Source organism: Furipterus horrens, unplaced genomic scaffold (genome assembly GCF_987537825.1).
Source record: "Furipterus horrens unplaced genomic scaffold, mFurHor1.1.pri manual_scaffold_3, whole genome shotgun sequence".
Lineage (NCBI taxonomy): Eukaryota > Metazoa > Chordata > Mammalia > Chiroptera > Furipteridae > Furipterus > Furipterus horrens.
This window is the reverse complement of record NW_028327173.1, coordinates 35,493,101-35,515,268: the sequence shown is the minus strand read 5'-3', so window position 1 is coordinate 35,515,268 and position 22,168 is coordinate 35,493,101. Positions and strand designations below refer to the sequence as shown.

At 41.5% G+C, this 22,168-nt stretch overlaps 1 pseudogene; it reads left to right on the top strand.

The window, feature by feature from the left end:
• LOC150014888 (calreticulin-like) overlaps window positions 1–15,284 on the top strand; it is a 28,722-nt pseudogene extending 13,438 nt beyond the window's left edge.
• The last annotated feature ends 6,884 nt before the right edge of the window (window positions 15,285–22,168 follow it).

The window sequence follows — 22,168 nt, the reverse complement described above, 5'->3', positions numbered from 1 at the left end:
GAAATGCTAAGCTTAAAAATAGGGATGGAAAATAATGAAGTCTTACCATTTGAAACAGCATGGATGGACCTAGAGAATATTATGCTAGGTGAAATAAGTCAGCCAGAGAAAGACAAATACCATATGACTTCACTTATATGTGGAATCTAAAGAATAAAACCAAAACAGACTCATAGACACAGAGAACACACTCATGGTTGCCAGAGGGGAGAGGAGTTGGGTGACTGTGAAAAAAGGTGAAGGGATTGAGAAGTACAGATCTGTAGTTACAAAACAGCCATGGGGATGTAAAGTACAGCATATAGAATATAGTCAGTAATATTGTAACAACTATGTATGGTGCCAGGTGGATACTGGAAACGTCGGGGGTGGGGGGAATAGTTTGTAAAGTATATGATTGTCCAACCACTATGCTGTACACCTGAAACTAATACAAAATAATATTGAATGTCAACTGTAATTGAAAAAATTAAAAAAATTTTTTTAGGGGTGGATTCATCTTAGTAACATCAGGAAAGAGAGACCTAGGTTGGCTGGAGGATAATAGCTGGATTTCATCAACAACTCAATTGGCATTCAAATAGCCAACTCTTTGCTGGGCTTTGGTCTGGGAATGGAGTGAGCCATACATGGCCCCTAACTTCACAGAACCCACAGTCCAGTGAAGGTAAGGGACAAGCAAAGGAGAGTGACCACCTAGTATGATCAGGGTCTGTGGAAACACACAGGAGGCCAATCTGGAGAGTTAGGAAATGCTTCCTAGAGGATGTTTCCCCTGTGCTGAAGTTTGAAGGAAGAACATGAGTTGGTCTTATAAAGGAGAATGGCGATTTTAGGGAGCATTGAATTCCTAGAAGAGGTAATCATATGAGGAAAGTCAAGAAGGCTTAAGAAAGACTACCACTGCAAAAAAATTGGTACAGGTAGAGCTCAGGAGAGAGGCAAGAGCTAAGTCTAGAGAAGCCCGCAGGGCCTGGGTCAGTGGAGATCTTGTGCTCAGGCTCAAGGACTTTCCCAAGAGGACTGTATGGGGGTTGTACATGCTTCCGTAACAGAACCCCTGGGCTGCTCCAATTGAAACAGAACCCATGGGCTGTTTAGTTAGGGACCCGATTGTCCGCCGCCAGAATTATAACTCTCAATACCAGAGTTTAGTGAAAAGAAAAAGAACTGTTTATTTAACAGTTATATAGATTTAGATTATTTGCGGATTTCTGCCGTTAAGTCTTATGTTCTTTAAAATACCCACAAACACATAGTTCTGCCTCCCTCTACCAAACCAGGCTAGTTTTAGAAAAGTTAGAAATACCGTTTCCCTACTTCCTAGAAACAGTTCAGCTTTACTAGTAGCTGCCAATCATTCAATTCTGATTGGGGAGGTCTTTCTGTGTTGTGCTGCCTGCCAGCTTTCAGTGCAGAACCCCCGTGGGTTCTCAGCCTCCTTGTAAACTGTCTTCTCAAAGCCTCATGGTGTTTCCCTCTCAAAACAGCTTGGAGAACCTATTCACCAAGCCGCATGGAGAACTCAGCTTCTTTAATCCACATGGGAAGAGAGAGCGCCTTCTTCCTGCAAACCACGTGGACCTCCTCTCCTTCTCAAAACCGAATGGCGAGAGCCCTGTTAAAAATGTCTGCCACTGCAGATTTTAAAAAAATCCCTGACTGCGTCCTCTGACACATGGGTGTGGCAACCAGTTCTGACCATTCACAGAACCCTATGCAAACTCTGTCAGCTCTTTCAGTACTATCCCACGGTCCAAGACCCCTCCCATCTTCCTGGGCCTTGGAAGTTTCAAAGCCATTTGTGCAACAAAGTTACCAGCCATTAGCCCCAGGCATGCAAAGGCATCCAAAAAGCTGCTTCCTTTTCCTCATCTCCCAGCGGCAAGCTCTGGGGGTTTTTTGGACACTCCCATTATGTAATACTTCCTCTTCTCTACTTTCTCCACAGGGGCTCCCTGAGGTCCTCCTTTAGGCTAGGTCTTGTCCTGAAAGCTGCAGACATAACAGCTAAATCAAACATGGGCCCTTGCCATTGAGAAGCTCTCAGTCTTATGGGACAGACAGAAAAACAGACAAGATCAGAGAATGACCAGAGCTGTGGTAGAGAAGGATGGGAGGTAGGGGAAACCAGAGGAGTATGTACTTAGAAGAATGAGGCTCAGAGTCTCCATTGAGTTAACCAGAGAAATGGGAGAAGGGCTGTAGTGAAGTGTGCTTGTGAATATGTATGTGTGTGTGTGGGGTGGTGTGTGGCATTCAGGAACTGAAAGTCTATTTTAGGTGGTGCATTTAATGCTTGAGATCTAAAGATGTCCAACATGGAACTAAAATATTCCTTATTCCCTTTCCAGATCAATAAAGACACTCACCTGTACACTCTGATCATTAATCCCAATGATACTTATGAGGTCAAAATTGACAACAAGCAAGTAGCAGCTGGGGAATTGGAGGGAGATTGGAACTTCTTACCTCCCAGGAAGATAAAAGAGCCCTATGCCCGGAAACCAAGGAAATGGGATGAACGTCCAAAAATAGAGGATCCTGAAGATAAGAAATCTGAGGTCAGAGGGTGTTTGGCTGGGAAGCAGGTGGGGATTCATGTGAGGGGTTAGGAGAAGGAGGCTGAGAACAATAGAGCAGAGACTGGGGGCATCATTCTCTCAAGGAAGTGTCCAGGTAAGTATTGGTACCCAACAAGGCATGGAGAAAAGAGGGAAGCAACTCTCATTTGTTAAATATTTATTGAACCTTCTGGCATCCTCTGTGAGCAGTGTACTATGATCCCAATTTTATGGGTAAGGAAACAGACACTTAGAAAAAGAACTGACTTTCCCACACACACATACATTAGAACCAAGATTTGAACCTGGATCTCTTTTGACTCCAAAAGTATTGATAGGTTGTGTGTGTGGAGTATAATCATTGATTCATTATCACTCACTAGAAAGCTGTACTGGATGTAGATGTGAAAAGGACAATCCAGTAATTGAGAATCCTCCTGGAATTCAGAATCTATTAGGGGATGCAGGTAAGTGCACATAAGAAGTTCACACTGTATAATTGGTGCTGAGAGTCAGGGAAGCCAAATCCTGTGGGAGCCCCTAAAAAGGCTCCTAACGCAGCCTGCGCTGGGTTGCAGGTGATGGTCTGGTAAGGAGGAGGCAATGCCTGAGTAACTGGGTTTGAAAACATAGACTCTGGGGTCAAATAGATATGGGTTTGAATCTGAACTCCAACATTTAGTAACTATGAGACTGCAAGTTAACAGGTAGACCTTGGCCAAGGAACGTAACCGCTGTGAAAGTCAATTTCACAAACAGGAATTATTATAATACCTTTGTGCAAGGTTTTGTGAAGACTAAATGAGTTATTTATATACATAGTATAGTGCCCGATATGTAATAAGTCCTTAATATATAGCATTTAAACGTTAACAATGTACTGAATTTCAAACTGTGAATTCACGAGAGGGAAGTAGGAAATTGGATTGGAGGGAAGGCATTCCACACTCAGGGAACAAGCAAGAGCCAAGGATGAACAGTTCAGTGGAAAGGAACAGGACTGTGTGAAGAATTGAAAGCAGCAGTCTAGTATTTGGGGAGCATAAAGTTCAAGGTGGGGAGTGGTGGAAGATGAGGTTGGAATGGTCTGTCGGAAGCAAGTCATGAAGGGCCTCACTTACTATGTTGCTACTTCACAGGTCAGAGCAGATTCAGCCTCATGCAGAGGAGATTCTCGGGGTTCAGAAAGGGCAGCATGGGACCCAGAAGCTGGGATACAGTTCCTAAGGAGAGACCTGCAGCGAGGCGGGCAGTGGACCAGCCACGTGTAGGGGACTTAGCAAAGGGCTCCAATCCCAGGGGCTGGGAAGCGTGATTAGGGGATTAAGGCAGACGACCAGGTGAAGTGACTGAGCATTTAGCACCATAGAAAATTAAGGGTTAGGTTTCTTCTAGGCCCAGCAAGCAGGCTCAGGGCATCAAGACTAACCTGGTGAGGAACATGCACCTGACGTCAGGGTTGGCGGAACGCCTGGGGGAGAGGGGAGATGTTGCAGGTCTCTATGCTCCCTGCTGAGTGAACCTGGAGAAGATGGCAAGTGTTCAATAGTTAGATAGGTAGGGTTCTGTCAAGACAATTGCCTCCAGAATAGGATGCTGACTGTTAGGTCTCAGGAATCACAAGTGGCTGAGATAGCCCAGCAACCAGTGAACTTTCCAAGTTGTAATGCTGCTGAATGACCATGAATCTATTGGGTTAAGCATTGAAGCCTTCAGTCATTCTGGGCAAATGCTCAGCACCAAAGTGAACTGCCGGGTAGACAGAGCAAAACTTTGGAGACTTCACAGCAGAAGAAATATGAAAGTTGGGGTAGGCTGTTTGTGACTGTCGTGGGAAAGAGAAGGGGCCTGGGGTACAAGGGAGGACTGATAAAAGTCTGGGAGCATACTGTAGTACAAGGCAGATCACCAAGAGAGGCCTTCAGGAAGAGGGACCAGGCTAGAAGACCCGTTCTGATGATAGGGGCACATGACAGGGAGACGGGGAAGGTCAGGAACAGGGAAGTTCTCATCTTATTTGAGCTCAGAGTACTCAAGGTCAGTGTGATCGTGAACTTGAGGAAGGGTTGTAGTTGCTTAAAGGCTTTTCTCTCCCTTATTGGGTTTGTTTGCAGAGTTCTGAACTGGGATTTCATAGGGCTAAGATCAGGAGGGTGGCAGGGGTAGGGAACAGGTTCAGCTTGACCATATTCTGAATCCGTTTCATTCCAGCCTACCCATCTGTCCTCATGGAGAGACATTTTGTTTTAGGACCAGGAGGACTTTGAGTGCATCCCAGACCCAGATGCCAAGAAGCCAGATGCCTGGAATGAGGTGACAGATGGAGAGTGGGAAGGGCCCCTGATACCAAACCTGAAGTATAAGGTGAGGGGGTCTCTATTCAATGGTGTAAGAAATAAAACAGAAGAGATGAAAATTTTGACTTAGAAAATAGAAACTCTGAGATCCTGTGGTTGTGCGCCACAACCCCCCTACCCTGGCCCCCGCTCAAGGCTGTGCCTACCTGGGAGAGGGTAGGCTGATAAAGGTCAACACTGGGAGACAGAGGTCCAGGTGGCCCTAGGCGGTTATCCAAGGTGGTGGAAAGCCACCAAAGGAACATGGTCAAAAAGGAAATGGTCTGGGGTTTGGAATCAGAAGGTGTTTGGGTATGGGGGTACTTCTTTTTAAGGTCTAACTCCTAACCTCATGTCAGAAGTGAGAGGGAACTAAAGGAATCAGCTATCAAATGGTCCAGAGATAAAACTGATGAAGCAAGCATGATTTTGTTTGGCCATAGTCTCCTTTGCTACACACCAGGGAGACAATGGCCCCAAGTGCCAAAGTCCTTAGAGGTGCTCCCTGAGAAGCTACATTTTCTTAACTTCACGGACAAATCTATGCAGAGAAATGGGCCCAGGCTCAGAATCGGTCTCTACCACCTTGTTGGTTCCCTCTGGATAGACAGGGAACTTGGAAGTTTTGTGCATTACCCTGAAGAAAGGAAAAGGAGTTCCAGGAATCCTGCTCTGAATCATGATATCTAATACACAATTGTCCTTATACATTAATCGGTCATTTTGATTGCATGAGAAGGACCAAAAAAAAAAAAAAAAAAAATACTGATGGAACATTCACTATTCTTTCTTCGCTTAGGGACAATGGAAACCTCAAATCATTGACAATCCCAGTTACTGGGGGGTGGGGGATTGTGGGTGTGGGTGTGGATTCATCCAGAAATAGTCAACCCTGAATATAAGCCTGACCTTACCACTTGTCACAATTGTAACATCAGTGTTCTCGGCCTGGACCTTTGGCACGTAAAGTTCTCTGGCTCAGAGCCACTGATCAACAGTCCCTCTGAAGTTTCCACAAATGGAAAGAGCTCTAGGTTTTGAATGAGTCTTGATCTTTCTAAGCCTCAAATCACTGATCTTTGAGATGGGACTAATTATATTCATCCTAATAATTATAATAGCTAAAATGTATTGAGCTCCTATCATGTACCAAGTACTATGTTAGAAACGTTGCAAATACCATTTAATCCTCACTATGAAATATCCTATTTCTAAATTTGAAAATTGAATTTCAGGAAAGTTCAGTCATTTGCCTGAAGACGTACTTGGTAAGCGGAAAAGCTGGGATCTGAATGCAAGCCTTTCTAAAGCCAGTTTCAGGGTTCTGATACTTCACACTGCTCTGCTTATCCTGTATAATTCTTGGGGATGTTTCTGGGGATGGAAGGGAATCGGAGATGTTGTAAAACTTTGAAATATTAAAAATCTACAGACAGATGTTGGGGACAATTGTCCCAGTCATGTGACAAGGCCTGACCTTATCTTTCCTAGCTCTGACAGTAAGGGAAAGGGGAAGGCTCAGATACTCAGGCCTTCTAGAGTTGTTCTCTCTGTCTCTCTCTTCCCTGGAACCTGTCATCAAAATGAAGGCCTTAGCCCAGGAGGCCTCTTAGAAACTGCAATCTGCCTAGTCCTGGAATTTCCTTGGAGAGGAACGGATAAACACTGGCCTGAGATCAGTACTTGACCTATATTACATCCTTTAATTCTCACAATTCTCTAATGTAAGTATTATTATTCCTTATTATTATCCCAGTTTACATTTGAAAGAATTGAGACTCAGAAATGGCAAGACGTTCTCAAGAGCACAGAGCCTCTAGAAACTGCAGCCACTTGTCCTTGGCTGTCTCCTGGAAGGTCCTGTGGCCAAGGAAATCTCTGTCCCTGACCAGTGCTTTCTACAGTTCAGGGCCACCAAGGGTGTCTTGGACAGACACCCCCTATTTGAAGCTTTCTTGGTTTATTCGTTTCCACTTTATTTATTTCTCCTTTCTTAGCTTCCTGGCTCAGTGAAACCACAATATGAGTGTAAGGAGATGGTGCGCGTAATTACCACATGCACAGTAGGGTTCACGAGAGAAGAATGGAAAGGAAGAAAGGAAGGAAGGGAGGGAGGGAGGGAGACATTATGTCCTTCCCTCCTTTGTTATCTGAAGAATGTGGATCCAGTTTGCACATGTTTCCATTGTTATCTCTTTTCAGTTATCCTTTCTTAATAAATAATAGGAACTTTCTACATCTTGTAAAAATATGTGGTCATATTAATATGCCTAATCTGATTATTTCTTTAAGATGTGCTGGGTTTCTTTTTTCTTTTTTCCCATTGGAAACATCAAGGTACACATTTTAAACTGTTTCTTTGTTGATCTACAAAATTTTTAAATCATTTGGCACTAATTGCTCTGAGTTCTATCACTCTCTCTAAGCAGGCATACCTTTCTATTTGAGAATTTACATCATGCAGAAGGAATGCTTCTTAAAGTGCATACCAATTACTTAGGCATTTTATTAAAATTAGATTCTGATCCAGCAGGTCTGGGATGAAGCCTGAAAGACCACATTTCTGAAACTCCAGCATTATCTCTTTACCAATTTTTTTTCCTGGTGACACAGTTCTGCACAATGGTGGCATCACCCTTGCAGGCATCCTTTTCTTCTAAGTTCTAATTGGGTCTGGCACTCACAGGTCCTACCCAACCCTACACACTCAGCTGACCAGGCACATCCAGTTTACCACAGGGGCCCAGCACCTTGTTGGAAAAGCCTAGTGACTCTCAGCGTGGAAATGGGCAGAAATTCCCTCAGCTGCCCTGCCCTACCCAACCCAAGTTTCCAGCCTTCAGATGCTCTGTAAGCGCAGTTGCCCACATGGTCTGTTTTAGCCTGTTAAGCTGGTTAACTTTCTGATCTAGTCCTTGACCCTTCCTGCTCTCTGTTTTGACATCTTTTCTTTTCTTTCCTTTTTTCTTTTCATTTCTTTTCTTTTCTTTTCTTTTCTCTCTTTTTCCTTAGACAGAAGCGATTGTATTCTTTCATCAGCACAGAGGCTGGGAGGAGATGGCAACAAAGAAGGAAAATTATTTCTCCTACCTTTGGGGCTCCTTATGTTTTTTTGAAGGAATAGTGACACAAAATGCAAGGAGGATAGCCTAGCCATAGTGCAAAGCATGTTGACATCCCTTATGTCATACGGTCTGTGTTAAGCCCTGTGAGACCGGGAGTGTAGGGGACCATTCTATGTGGTTTTGAGAATTGTAGCCCAAGCTGCGAGCTAGGCTCCTAAGAGCCTTGTAAGACTTGACCAGAACACAGGGAAGGCCAGAGGCAGGCATGACTCGAAGGTCACTCAGAAAAGTTCCCATGGGAATTGGATTTAAAGAATGCATATTATGCTTTAGCGCTTGCTCTGCTTTTCTTATCTCTTAGTTGACTATAAACAGTGTGTAGCAAAGGTGTAAAGCCTTGCACCTGATGTCAGTATGACACCAGGATGTTTAACAGACCCTGACACAGAGTGGTCACTGTGTCCTTTACATGGATATCTGTAATCAGTAACTGTCCATTGTAACCCAGGCATCTAAAGCTAATTGATGATTCATGAGTCTTGACCTTGTATCTCCCGAATCCCTCCTCAATAAAAGAAACTAGGAGGGAACATTCTGTGCTCTTCTCCACTAGAGAGATTTGCCACCTCTCCTCCTCCCAGACAAAAGACAGTGTCTGGGTAATTTTGTTCTCTCTTATCCTTAATCCTGAAACTTCTGCTGGACAGGGAGTTCCCACTGAGCTGGGGTGTTGGAGGCAGCCCGCCTCATGGAAGGGCTCAGAAAGGTGACTTGATTGATCCAGATCCCATAGATAGATAATAAGTGCTCAAACCTATATTCTTTCCGTTTTATAATCCAAGTGGGACAGCACAGGATACCAGATAACTTTCAGTGAATGAACATTTTAGGCTTTACAGTCTAACAAAGCTCTTTCCCACATGTTCTTTTCTTCTGAGAACTGTATAAGAAAGCAGGGAAGCTGTATTTTCTTCCATTTTCCAGATGAAAACAGGGAGGCACAGAGAGGATGTGAGTACCTCTGTAAGTTTTAGGAAGCAGGACTGACCCTCAGGTCCTGATTCTTAGTTGGAGGCAGAGCCATGAGTTTCATGTAAGGGGATGGAGGGAAGGCAGCACTGAAGAGAGCAGGAGGAATTAGGAGCATTTCTCATAGGAGTAGGGAAAACGGAAGAGCCAACAAATACGCAGTTCTCTAATGAAGACTGCTGACAACTCAAAAGAGAAAAAAATCTGAAAGGTAGAAAAATATCTTAAAGTTCACAAAGAATTATTGAAACCATTTTTAAAAAATGGCTCAGAGCAAAATAACAATTTCTATTCAAAGTGGCTATTTTGTCACTTATTTTTCTCTTGGAGGCAGGTTTGGTAGGATGATGTAAGCCAAATAAAGTTTTTCTTATTTCAAAACGAAACAAAACTTTTTCAAAACCCTGGAGGAGGGACATATGATAACTCATGCTGCAAACTATCTCTTGGTCACACAACTGCTCCTACACAATTGCTGATTTGCTTAGCATATTGCTAATGTACACACACACACACACACACACACACACACACACACAGAATGACCTCTCTTTTGCTCCTTTTGAAACATATCCAGATAGTGAAAGTTTATGATAATAACCATTACCATTTATTGACTATTATCTGTCAGACACTGTGCTTTACATATATTATTTCTAACTCACATGACAATACTGCAACGTGGTGATTATTTTCAATACTTTTCTTGTGATAAAATAGACTCAGAGGAGTTGAGTAACTTGCCCAAAGTCACACAACTAGTATGTGGTTTAGCTGGTCTGTATGACTCCATGACTTGTGCTCTTTCTATTCTGTTTCTTTACTATTAAGTCAACAAACACTGAAATTATTATATACCATATATGTGAATTCATCATTTCCTTTAATTGTAAATACTAAATATGTTACTTTAAGAAAATAGAGAAATATGGTAGGAAATCTAAATTCTGCTGGTACTCTTTTTCTGTTCTCTGTGTTCTTTTAGTTTTTCTGATTGTATTAGGAGAAAACCTTAAAAAGGACATTTACAAGTGGTATCAGAGGTCGATGCTATCAGTCTCAGTTGACAACAGCCAATGGGTAGCAATTTGGAGCCCAGCAGAGTGATGAAAAGTTCTTCCCAACCCTCTAAAATGTGATCAGAGGCTTGAGGAGCACAGAACCTCAGGAAACAGTAAATTAACTTCCTTCTAGAGCAGATCAGCCAAGGTGGTATAGCATCCTGAACCCTCTGTGTTACTAATCACCATTGTATTTCCTCATCCACCTTAATGATTGAGTAGAAGCTTCCATAGCCTGGAAATCTGCATTTAGCAAGGCCCCAGGTGATTTTTTAAACCCTATTACCTAGTTCTAATAATCTCATTGTTTTCATTTCAACAGGTGAAATCAGGCAGCTTATTTGACAATTTTCTTCTTACAAATGATGAAGAGTTTGCTGAAGGTGTTGGAACCCACACCTGGGGAATAAGAAAAGTAACCTGTCTCCCCACCCTGAATCCCAGGTGTCTGACTCCTCATTTGTACATTATGCTTTGCATTTTAAAATTCATCCTCACAGCCATTGTCTTATTTGCTGACCACGTGGCCCTGTGAGGTAGGGAAAGGAACTCACATTCACTGAACAACTATAGCTTTGTACTTAACTGTGAGCACTTTCCAAAAGTTATCCCACTTAGCCCTTAAAACAAGCCAGCAAGACAGATATTATTCCCATTTTTCACATGTAGGAACTGAGATTCAGAGAGTACATATAAACTGCCCAAGGTCACCCACGGCCTCTAACTCCTTGTGTTCGAGCTCACTTTCCTTCTGTGTCACTCTGCCTGCTCACATGATGATTTAGAAGGGAGCCCCTGAACCCACACCTGATGGATGACTTGGAGGAAGAAGGGAGGTGTTCATGCAGTTTACCAGCTTTCTGCTCTCCTAGACCTCTTTTATGGGTGGAGTGATGCTGGGGACAATGGCTTCATGGTGGTGACACTCTCCATCCAGACTTCCTGGTTCTGCAGGAAGGTCCATTCAAACAGGTTTTGGCCGGTGCTGGATTGCCCAACAGGCAGACTAAGCTCGTGCTTAGGGTGCCAGGAAAGCACAGGCACTCATACACAAAAGAACCTTTGAGAGAACTTTGATACCCAGTACTTCCGAAGAAGCACTGAAGTACTCACCATGGAAAAACATTATTAGACTTTTGTATACTTTTTAGTCTGGTTTTGTTTTGCTTTTACTTTTGGGTTATCATCTGATATTATTTTGTTGAAACAATATTACATATTGGTTAAGAGAATGAGTTTTAGAGCTAGATTGCTTAGGTTCAAATCCAGGCTCTATCACTTACTAGCTTTGTGACATTGGAAAAGTTACTTAACCTTTCTGGTCTTTGGTTTCCTCATCTTTAAATTGGTAATGATGATAACAACTATCTTGTAAGTTCCTGTCATAGAGTAAGTGCTCAACATGTGGTACTTATTATTATTAAACCATACATTCACTTGACAAATATTTGTTGAGTGTCTATTCACAGCACTGTTATAGTTGCTGGGGCTATATCAGTGAAATAAAACAGAGAAGTTTCTGCCTTCATGGGGCTTACCTTTAGTTAAGGGAGACCAACAAGAAACATATGAAGAAGTAAATATATATTAGTGAGATGGTGAGGTAAATGATAGAGAACAATAAAGCAATAGAGTGGACTGTGATAATGAAGATTTTGCTCTCTTATGTAGAGGTGGTCAGGGCAGACTTTGTGGAGTAAGTGACATTTAAGAGACTTGGAGGAAGTAAGAAGCAAGCCATGCAGATATCCGGATAAGAAAAGCCTTCTGGGTAGTGAGAACAGCAAATGCAAAGTCCCTGAAGTAGGAGCATAACTTCCTTGTTCAAGAAAGAGTAAGACCAGTGTGACTAGAACTGAGTGAGAGAGCACAGGAGTAGTTGGGACCACATCCCTGAGTAAAATGCCATGGGAGCCATTTTTAGTAAAGGAGTGATATGCAAGGGCTCACAGTATATTACTCTGGCTGCTGTGTTGCAAAAGACTAGAGGGGTAAAAAAAAGAAGAAGAAGACTATAGTGGAACAAGGCAGAAACAGGTGGTAGTGGTGGAGGTAAAGAGAAGAGCTCAGGTTCTAGACTCATTTCGAAGGCAAAACTCACAGGAATGATTAGAGCTGAAATAAGGGATTTAGGATGAGATATGGAATATGAGTGAGAGTAAACAAGAATGGCTCCAAAGTTTTTGACCTGAGTAACTAGAATGATGGAGTGACTGAGATAAGGAAGAAAAAAGAAGTATATTTGGGGGTGGGGGTGAGGGTAGGTACAAAAATAACATAATGGTTAAATGTTAGGTCAGATCTGATTATAGAATTCCAAATGTCAAGGAGGTGGTTGGATATGATTCTTGAAAAGAGACACAAATTTGAGAGTCATCAGCCTACAGGTAATATTTAAAACCCCATAAGGCTAAATAAAATCCCCTAAGGAGTGAGTATATACATAAAGGAGATTGAAGGATGAGCAGTGGGGCACTCTAATATTTATAGATCAGGGAGATAATGTGGAACCAGCAAAAAAAGAAAGAGAAACCTAAGAGTCATATCCTGCAGGTCAAGTGAAGGAAGTATTTTAAGGGGAAAAGGAGTGATCAATGGTGTCAAAGGGTAAATAAAGATAGGGACTGAGAATTTAGTAATGTGGAGTTTATTGGTGACTCTGACAAGAGCCGTTTCGGGCAAAAATGGGTTCAAGAAATCATGGAAGAACAACCAGAGACAGGAAGTATAGGCTAGTCTTTTGAGAAGTTTTGCTGCAAAAAAGGTAGAGAGAAGGGAGTGGTAGGGAAAGGAAATGTTGGCCAAGCTTGTTGTATATAGATCTTCCTGCCGACTCCTATGCTAATGGGAATGCTCCAATAAAGGGAGAAACAACAGAGGAAAGAAAGAGGAGAAGAATTCTGGGAGCGATGTTCTTGAGACTATGAGGAGTACAGATATTTCATTTGTGATCACAGGAGTAAAGAATGACTATATGAGAATATATACAAGCAGGTGGTAGATGTGGTGGTGGGAGTATGTGTCAGTTGGGGTCTCTGGGAAGCAGACACCAAGATGGAGTCAGAAATGTAGATTTATTGGGGATAATGCCTGGGAAAGAAGAAGGGTGGAAGGTACAGGACTAGGCAGAAAAGTCTGACACCTGTGAAAGATGGAGGATTGAGTAGGAATTGCTGCCAAGTGCAGGGCAGCTCTGAGAAAGTCTCACCAACTCAGCAGGGAAGACTGCAGAGCAGATCGCTTTGGAAATGGCCAGACCACCGTACTCAGTCACTGGCTGGGGGCTGCTTTGGAAAGGCATGCCCTGAGTTGAAGTGCTTCAGTGGATCCCCAAGTGCTGCAGCTACAGGCTTTGAACTCACTGCATTCCTCACAACTGACTGACAAGTTCTTCTTCCAGAAAAATCCAAGTGGCATACCTTCGTGGCTGCCACAGAATAAGTGGAAAATTTCTAATGATTGTGAAATAGGAAGTAAGGGCAAGATTGGGAAAGATGTACTGGAAGCTTGAGGAGAAAAAGAAGGTGAGAAACAGTTATCTAAGGAGAAGAGTGAATCAACCAGAAGAAGATAGTTAGGCTCACTGACTAGCACTTAAGGGCTCCCTTCAGGCTAGTCACCATGAGTTTAAAATGAGAACAATCATCTCGGTTTTATTGTTTTCTCTAGCCATGTTCACTTCTCAGGTGCAGGGATGGAGAGTTGGATTTAACCAGAGTTGAGGGTTTGCCTAATTAAGGGAGGGAAGGGCAAGGGAATTGAGGATGTTTGCAAGAGATTGATCACACAAAAATAAAGAAAGGAGAAAAGTGAGGACACGAGTCGGTTGAGAGCTAACAAAAAGGAGATAGGTTCAGTGGATTGCTATAGGTCCAGGTGGAGTTAAGGAATTGGTGGGGTTGGTTACCTTTGGCAAGAGCAGTTTTGGTAAAGACTAGAGTGTGGAAACAGATCTGTGAGTAGAGCAGTGGGAGGGAAGTAAAGAAATAGAGACATTAATGGTCATCAGTGCTTCCCAGGCACAAGAAAATGAAGGCCTGATTGAAAGAGAGATATTTTTCCCCTATAATGTAGGACACATGACAAGGTATCAAGCATTTGCTCCTAGCAGGATTCTAACACACCCCAGCCTCCTGGCCATGTAGGCTGTCAATCTAGCTTTGTCCCCCAAGACTGGGTAAATGGTCTCTTGCCCCAGATGCTCTAGGTGAGGGTTAAAGCCCTAAAGGAGTTTCTACTGTGTGTCCTTTCTTTAGGGCCCCCCTGAATAGAAAAATCTGTGAAGATGGTTCTAGGGATCAAATTCTAGGGCCTGGATGAACACATTAGAGAACTCAGAAGGAGTCCCATTTCTGACTTAATGCAAGGTTTTACTGGTCACATTTCAAAAGCAAGTTCAGAGTTCCTTAAAGATTGTGTTACTGTGACAAAGCAGAAAGGGGACCAGACTCAGAGCCAGTAAACCTGGTTTCTAATTCTAGTTCTGCCACTCACTAGCTATACAGCTTGGGCATATTATTTAATCAGTCTGGACCTCAGATTCCTTCTAGAAAATGAGACTAGTAACACTTCCCTCATACATTGCTGTGAAGAATAGAAATAATGCGTGTAACTTGTCTCACACTGAGTTTAGCAATGCTGTAGGCAGTCAGTGAATGTTTGTTGATCCTAAACCAATTTGATTTATGAACAAATCACACACACACACACACACATGCACACACTTCACTCCATGCATACTGAAAATTTGTATGTAAATAAACATCATCCCAGAAAGCTCTAAGAGTGTGGGAAGACACCAGACATTTCTAAAGTGGATAAACTTTGTTTATACCATCTGTAAATTATTTTGAAATTCCACATTCTAAACAGGATGTTGAGAAGCAATGAAGAGAACTGTTTGAAGAAATGGAAAAAAGAAAACAGGAAGAAGAAGCTAAGAAGAAAAGGGAAGAGGAGGAGGAAAGGGAGGATGACTTCTGGGGAATTGAAGAAGAGGGAAATAAAGAGGATTTTTCTGAGGAACCAGGAAATGGCAGGCAGATGAAGGAAGTTGATGCTAAAAGAATGTTTCTGGGTAAAAAGAAAGAAGTTCATGTTGACCGGAAGGATGAACTGTTACTGGGTCAAATGGTTATCACTCAGAGGCAAATGATGTTGCTTAAAAGAAGAAATGTTTGTGAGGTTGGTGAAATCTGGGGAGCAAAATCCTTTGCCCTTTTTGAGTGAACTTTGGACTTGTCCTTTGCTCTATACGACCTTGGGAAAGTCACATCATCTCTTGCTGCTTCTACTTCCTTGTCAATGGAAAAGGTGTGATGATTTCTATTTCATGAGGCTGTTGTAGGGATTATAAATAAACAGTCAACAAATAGTAGCTATTACTACTGTGGTTATCATGGTGTTTATAAAATTAACTGTTGGTAAATAAGCTTCTGTATAAAACTGATCCTCTCTTTTGATTTATCTGATACGTCTGGGGATTTTGTTTACATATGTATATTTTTTAGTATTTACTATGCAGTTCTGATGGTTGTACTTGTGGTTTATGATATTTTCTTCTTGCAGCTGTATCAAGCACTTAAAAACAAAATCAGATTTCTTAACATAAAGAAAGATACTTTATGAAAGTCCTTTTGCTTCTTTGCTGTTGTGTGCCCTAATTTTTAGTCATTACTTGTTTGCAGGTTTTGCTGGTTTTATATTTATCTTTCCTGTACCACCTGCTCACAACTTCATTGTCATATACATTCACGTAGCTCTTTACAGTTTACAAAGCAATCTAAACTTGAGGAGCTTCTGCTATGTGCTCACTTAGCCCTCATGGCAGCCATTGTACAGGACACCATTATTATCTCCCTTTTACAGATACGGGAACTGCTCAGAGTGGGTCAAACAGCTGGTAATGGGCAGGGCCAATATCTGCACTCAAGTTTGTCTGGTTCCAAAGCTTATCCTTCCCTTGCATTTGTCTGTTGACTGAGTGAATGTATATCTATTACTAATTGGATACCGATAGTAGGCAATGTTCCACATGGAAGAAATACCCTTTCAAGGAAAATAAGCACAGAGAGATTTCCCTTTTTAAAAATATTTCTCAAAAACAAAACAAAATCAAGAACCCCAAACCTACAAACAGCAATTAAGCCTGACAGCCTTTACATATTAAGAAGTGATACAGCTAGTGTAGCTGTGAGCTCTTCAAGGCCACCATGGTTGGTTCCTGGCTTTATCTAGTTATCAGCTGTATTATCTTGGGCAAATAATCTAACTTTCCTGTGCCTCATTTTTCACATTTGTGAAACTGGGTTAATAAAGGGACCTACTGCAAACTCAGCTGTAAGGATTACATGCTGACTCCTTCCTTCCTTTGTTTTACCAGAACACCGAGGACTAATCCAAGTGCAGCTGGTGAGCTAGGCCCAGACATAGCTGTCATTTGATAGCACAGGGCTAAAAATATGGATCTGGAACTTAAAAAGTGCTCAATAAGTATTAGTTAAAAGAATGAACAAAACTCTGGCTAATGGTTTCAGGGAAGATTTTATGAAGGAAGTGACTTTTGAGCCAGATCTTGTAGAATGCCTAACAATCTGTCTGGTGGAGAAGGGGATGTGTGGACTGAATTTCAGAGCCAAAAGTAGGGCATTAGATGGCAGCAGGTGGGTGGGTGAGATCAGAAAGGAGCAGCAAGAACGGTTTCTTCTTCTTTCCAGTGTGTTGGTGCCTGGCCAAGTTTCTGGGCCTTACAATCTTTGGAGTATCCTGGTTCGGGAAATTTTGCTTCGTAGGAAAGGCAAGATTTTAGCCTCTTAGGGTCTTTGGCTGGGCCTGAGAATTTAATTGACATAAGACACATTAACAGGAGAGAAACATACACATTCATTTAATAAAAACTTTACGTGACATAGGAGCCCTCATAAGGAACTAAAGACCCAAAGACGTGGCAAAACCTAAATGCTTTAATAGGAGGTTGAACAAGGAGAGACATTTGTGGAAAATAACTAATATACTCAGGGAGGCTAAAGGATGATAAGAGTTATTTTAAGAAGGTCTGTTTGTGCAGAATTCTCCATCTCAGCTTTCCGTCCTTGGCCATAAAAATGTTTCTTTCCTGATATATGGAGGACAGCTCTCACATGGGAGTTTTCTGTTTTCAGGCAGAAAAGGGGAGATCAGAGTGTCCCTTTTATATCTGCTGTTTTTCAAGTTAGCTGAAAATAATCCTTTTGCCAAAGTGGCATTTCTAGGGGGTGGCATATTTTGGCACCCTTCACCTTTATGCTTGTTACTATAACACAAGCCTTCCCATTGTGAAAAAGAGCAAGGCTTCAGGTGCCGAGTTTAAACATTGTCTTGGAGCTGGAGGGCTGCTGTGTGGGTGATCTATACTTGAGGGATGGCAGCGTGATATGAGCAGTGTTTACAGCCCTTGTCTGCTCTGATTGGTCAGTCACATCTACCAACTGTTATATATTTTCAAGTATCACCAGATAAAATATTAATTTTCATGCAGAATAAGAATACATTTAAAATGTTTTAAGCTGTTGCTTTTGCCTTGGTTAAAGTGATGGTACACACTTTATTTCAGAAATTAAGGTACTTTAACAATAAAAAAAATTCATGCCTACGACCACCCCATCTGCACTTTGAAATTTTTTGTTTCTTTCTGGGACTTATCATTGGAACACCACCATTCTGCCACTGAAACATATTCTTCCAGATGAGGTTTTTTTTTTTTTTAAATTCTGATTATATGTTTAATTTTAAAAAGTAACAGGTGTTCAATGTGAAAAATTTAGGGTCAGCCCTGGCTGCTGTGGCTCAGTGGATTGAGCGTCGGCCTGCGAGCCAAGTGTCGCTGGTTCGATTCCCAGTCAGGGTACATTACTAGGTTGCACATCAGGCCCCCAGTTGGGGACGTGAGTGAGAGGCAACCACACAGTGAAAAAAAAAAAAAAAAAGAAAAAAGAAAAGAAAAATAAATTTAGGGTCTGCTAACATATTAACAAGAACATAAACATTTCTCATTTATCTCCAAATCCAGAGAAAACTGTGCAATACTTTTGTTGTCTTTCCTTCCAGTTTTGTGTTCATTCATTCGTTGGTTGGTTTGAACTTGAGTTGAGAGGGTTTAGTTAATATTCTCCACAGTATATGGCACTTTACTCTCTTTGGTGGGTGATTAGTGCTTTAAATTTTTGTTATTTTTTCACTTTTATTTTCCTTCCCTTTCTCACACAGGCAACTAAGTTCTTCTATTTGATATATATCTTTTAGTTTGTATATGTTCTTACAATATGTGCGTTTTTGTTTATTGATTGATTTATTTGTTTTTTAGAGAGAGAGGAAGGGAGAGAGAGAAAGAAATATTGATATGAGAATCACCTATTGTTTGCCTCCCACATGTGCCCCCATTGGAGAGCGAATCCGCAGCTGAGGTATGTGCCCTGACCAGGAATCAAACTCCCAAATTTTCAATGTAGAGGGTGATGCTCCAATCAACTGAGCTGACCAGGGCTGCATGGATCTATTTTTAATTAATGTAGATGGTATAGTATTTAAATCTCATTTTGTTTCTTTATGTTTCCCACTGAGTACTGTTTTTAAAATCCATTCATGTTGCTGTGTATATATAATCTATTACTTCTGATTGCTGTATAATATTACATGATATAACACTTACCATATTTTAGCTATCAGCTCTCTCAGTGATTGACAGCCAGGTTGTCTTCAAGTTCCCACCATCATAAATAATACAGCAATTAGTATTTTAATGTATACCCCTTTATGTACTAGCATAAGACCTTCTTTGTAATATATCCCAGGAGTAGAATTGTGGGCTCATAGAATATAAGTTCTTAATTTGCATAACTTATGTCAGATTGCCTTCCACAATGGCTATACTAGTCCATATGCCCATCACCATGCATAAGAGTACCAGCAGCCTCACAACCCCACCAGGTTGTGCATCATCAAATTTTTATAGTTTAATAGATGGAAAAAGATAGCACATTGCTAATATTTTTTAACATCTCTTCATACACCTTTTGAATTTTGGATTTTCTCCTTCACATTTTTTACTTATTTTTTCCTAGAGGTTACTGCCCTCTTGTTTATTTGCAAGGGTTTTGTGTATTAAGTATTTAAAATATCTTCTCAGTCTCTCTTCTACTTACTTTGCCCACAGTGTCTTTGTTGGATAGAAATCCTTTTTATTCATCAATATCATCTTAAAGTTTGTGCTTTTTAAGTTTTGCCTTTGTTTTTCCTCAGTCATGAACTATAATAGTCTTCTATATATTTTCTTTTGTAACTTTATTTTTCACATTTATTATGTCTTTAATATTCCTAGAGTTCAACCTTATATAAGAATTGTTAAAATATGGTAATTAGACTTCAAACCTTGATATACAAGTTTCTGAAAGGGAGATAAGAAAAGCTCCAGATACAATTATACACCTATCTATTTCTCCCTGCAGTTCTGTATGTTTTAATACTGCATAATTAGGTACATCTATGGGTTTTGGTGTTGCATTTATGTGCTTGCCTATTGTTTCTTTTATGAATAGATAATGACTTTTTATCACTGGGTTGCTGGAGGTACAAATGCAGATGAATGAAAACATTCTCTATAGTCTTAGGAATGCTGTGTAAATATGAGGCTTTTTAATTTGTGTTTACTATTCTCCTCAGAGGCAAAGTAAACAGGACTCAAGATAACCTGAGACCTGCCTCCCAGAAAGCAACTGCTGGGGAAACCCAGCCTTTAGTGAGGCCTGGTTGGCCATTTACTGCTGTTGCAGTTGCAACTTGTACTCAAATATCAATTATGGTGCCTGCTGAATCCTGTGGAAAGGCAGCACTGTTCAGACAGACCTGCCCTACCCACACTCCGACCCACACAGCTGGGCCAGGCCTGAGCATCTGATCCAAGGTAAGAAACCCATGAGCTTGCCAATCACCTACAAATGTGGCATGACTCCTAAAAAATGAGTTGGGCAAATCAATATTTGTCTCTCAGGAATTCCAGCTAGGAAACACGAATGAGGTAATTGAGGCAATTAGTAGCAATAAAAACTATGATTAAAAGATGTAAAGAGAAAGGCCGTGAGGTTGAGTAGGGGTATGTGTGGAAGGAAATGGAGTGATGAGGAAGCAGAAATTATGAGTAAACAGAAGCTATTAAGTAGAAAAAGATAATATATATTTATTCAACAAGCCTATGTACTAGGCTTGTGTTAGGCTCTGGATATGCATAAGTGACTAAGAAACAGCCTCTGCCTTCAAAGCACTTCATCTTAGTGGGGAAGCGAGATGAAACAAGTAAACAAACAAATAAATAATTACAAATTGTTTTAAGGGCTAAAAAGGAAAAAAATATAGGGCTGAGATAGTACATATCACAAAGGGAGCTAATTAAGAACTAGCAAGGGGAGGGCATTTCTCTCAAAACAGATAATTAAGTGAGACCCAAAGAATGAGAAGAGCCATGAAGAAGTGTATTTAGGGAAAGGATGTGTAATGCCTGATGACAGAAGAGGAAGTTGGAAAACAAAAACAAAACAAAACAGGTGGCTGGAAGAAAGGGAAGCAGCAGGAAATCAGTAAGGAGGGTAAGCAGGAGTCAGTCACAGGCCTCAGTGGTCTTTGGTGTGGAGCTGGGAACTTATTACCGTTATAGTGAGCAGCCATGAACGTATTTCAGGCTGGGTAGTAACATAATCCAGTATAATGTGGTAGGTAAACTTGAAGGTAAAGAGTCAGTCTGGGTCCAAACCTAAATTCTACCATTTGCCAGCTGTGTGACCTTGGGCAAATTACTTAATCTCTCTGCGCTGCAGTTTTCTTTCCTATAAAATTGAGGTGAAATTGGGTTTTACCTCATGGATTTGTTGTGACTGTTAAATATGTATGAAATGCTTATCGCAGTTCCTGACACATAAGAAACATCCAATAAATGTACTTTTGCATTCTTACTTAGTTTTTAAAAGGTCATTCATTATAGCTACTCATGGAGAATGAATGTGTGTGGAATGAAAGGGAAGCCAGTTATGAAGCTGATGAATAGTCTGGATGAGGGATGATGAGTGAGGTAGTGGTAGTGGAAACAGAGAAATGGACTAATGTGATCTATTTTTTAAAAAGATTTTATTTCTTTATTTTTTAGAGAGAGGGAGGGGAGAGGGAAAGAGAGGGAGAGAGACATTGATGTGCAAGAGATACATCAATTGGTTGCCTCTTGTACGCCCTCAACTGGGGACCTAGCCTGCAACCCAGGCATGTGCCCTGACCAGGAATTGAACCAAAGACCTTTTGGTTTGCAGGCCGACAGTCAATCCACTGAGCCACACTAGCCAGGGCAGACCTATTTTTGAAGGTAAAATTTTCATATTTTGCAGATGGATTGAACACTGTGGTTGAGGAGAATAGAGGAATCTAGAATGATCCCTAGGTTTCTGGCTAGAGCTGCCAGGTGGATACAGGTGATGTTTCCTGAGGGGCAGGAGCCTGGGGAGAGCAGATTTGACAGACATGCTAAGATGTCAGTGAGATATGCAAACAGGTGTCAGTCAGGCAGTTGGTTATATACTTGGAGACCAGAAGAGTGGTCTGGGATGAAGATAGCATTTGGAGACACAGAAATAGTTAAGATCATGTAGGAAGAGAGTATACAGAGAGAAGTGAAAGGAGCCAAGAAGAGCCCTGAGGAGCAACATATTTTATGGTGGCTGAATAGACAAGGAGAATGCAGAAAGGCTTGTGAAGAGAGAGTAAAACCAGAAGAGGAGAGTGTTTCAAGAGAAATGGAGAGGTCAGCTGAGTGTAGAGGGTCAAATAAGATAAGGATATAAAAATATTGGTTCACCAATGATATGACAAGAGCAGGTTGAGTGAAATAGGGGGACTCGTCGTCGGCAGCCGTCCGTCTTGAGAGACGATGGTGTAGCTTCTTAAGAGTCTATCTGCACCGCCGAGAATGGCTGTGCAGTCCGACTCGGGAGTGACATCGTATCTGTCTCCTCCTGTGTTGAATCGATATCTTGCGATGACGCTGAAGCTACAGAGCCTGGGCAGGGTGATATGGAGGGTCTGCTGTTGCCCATGCAGCA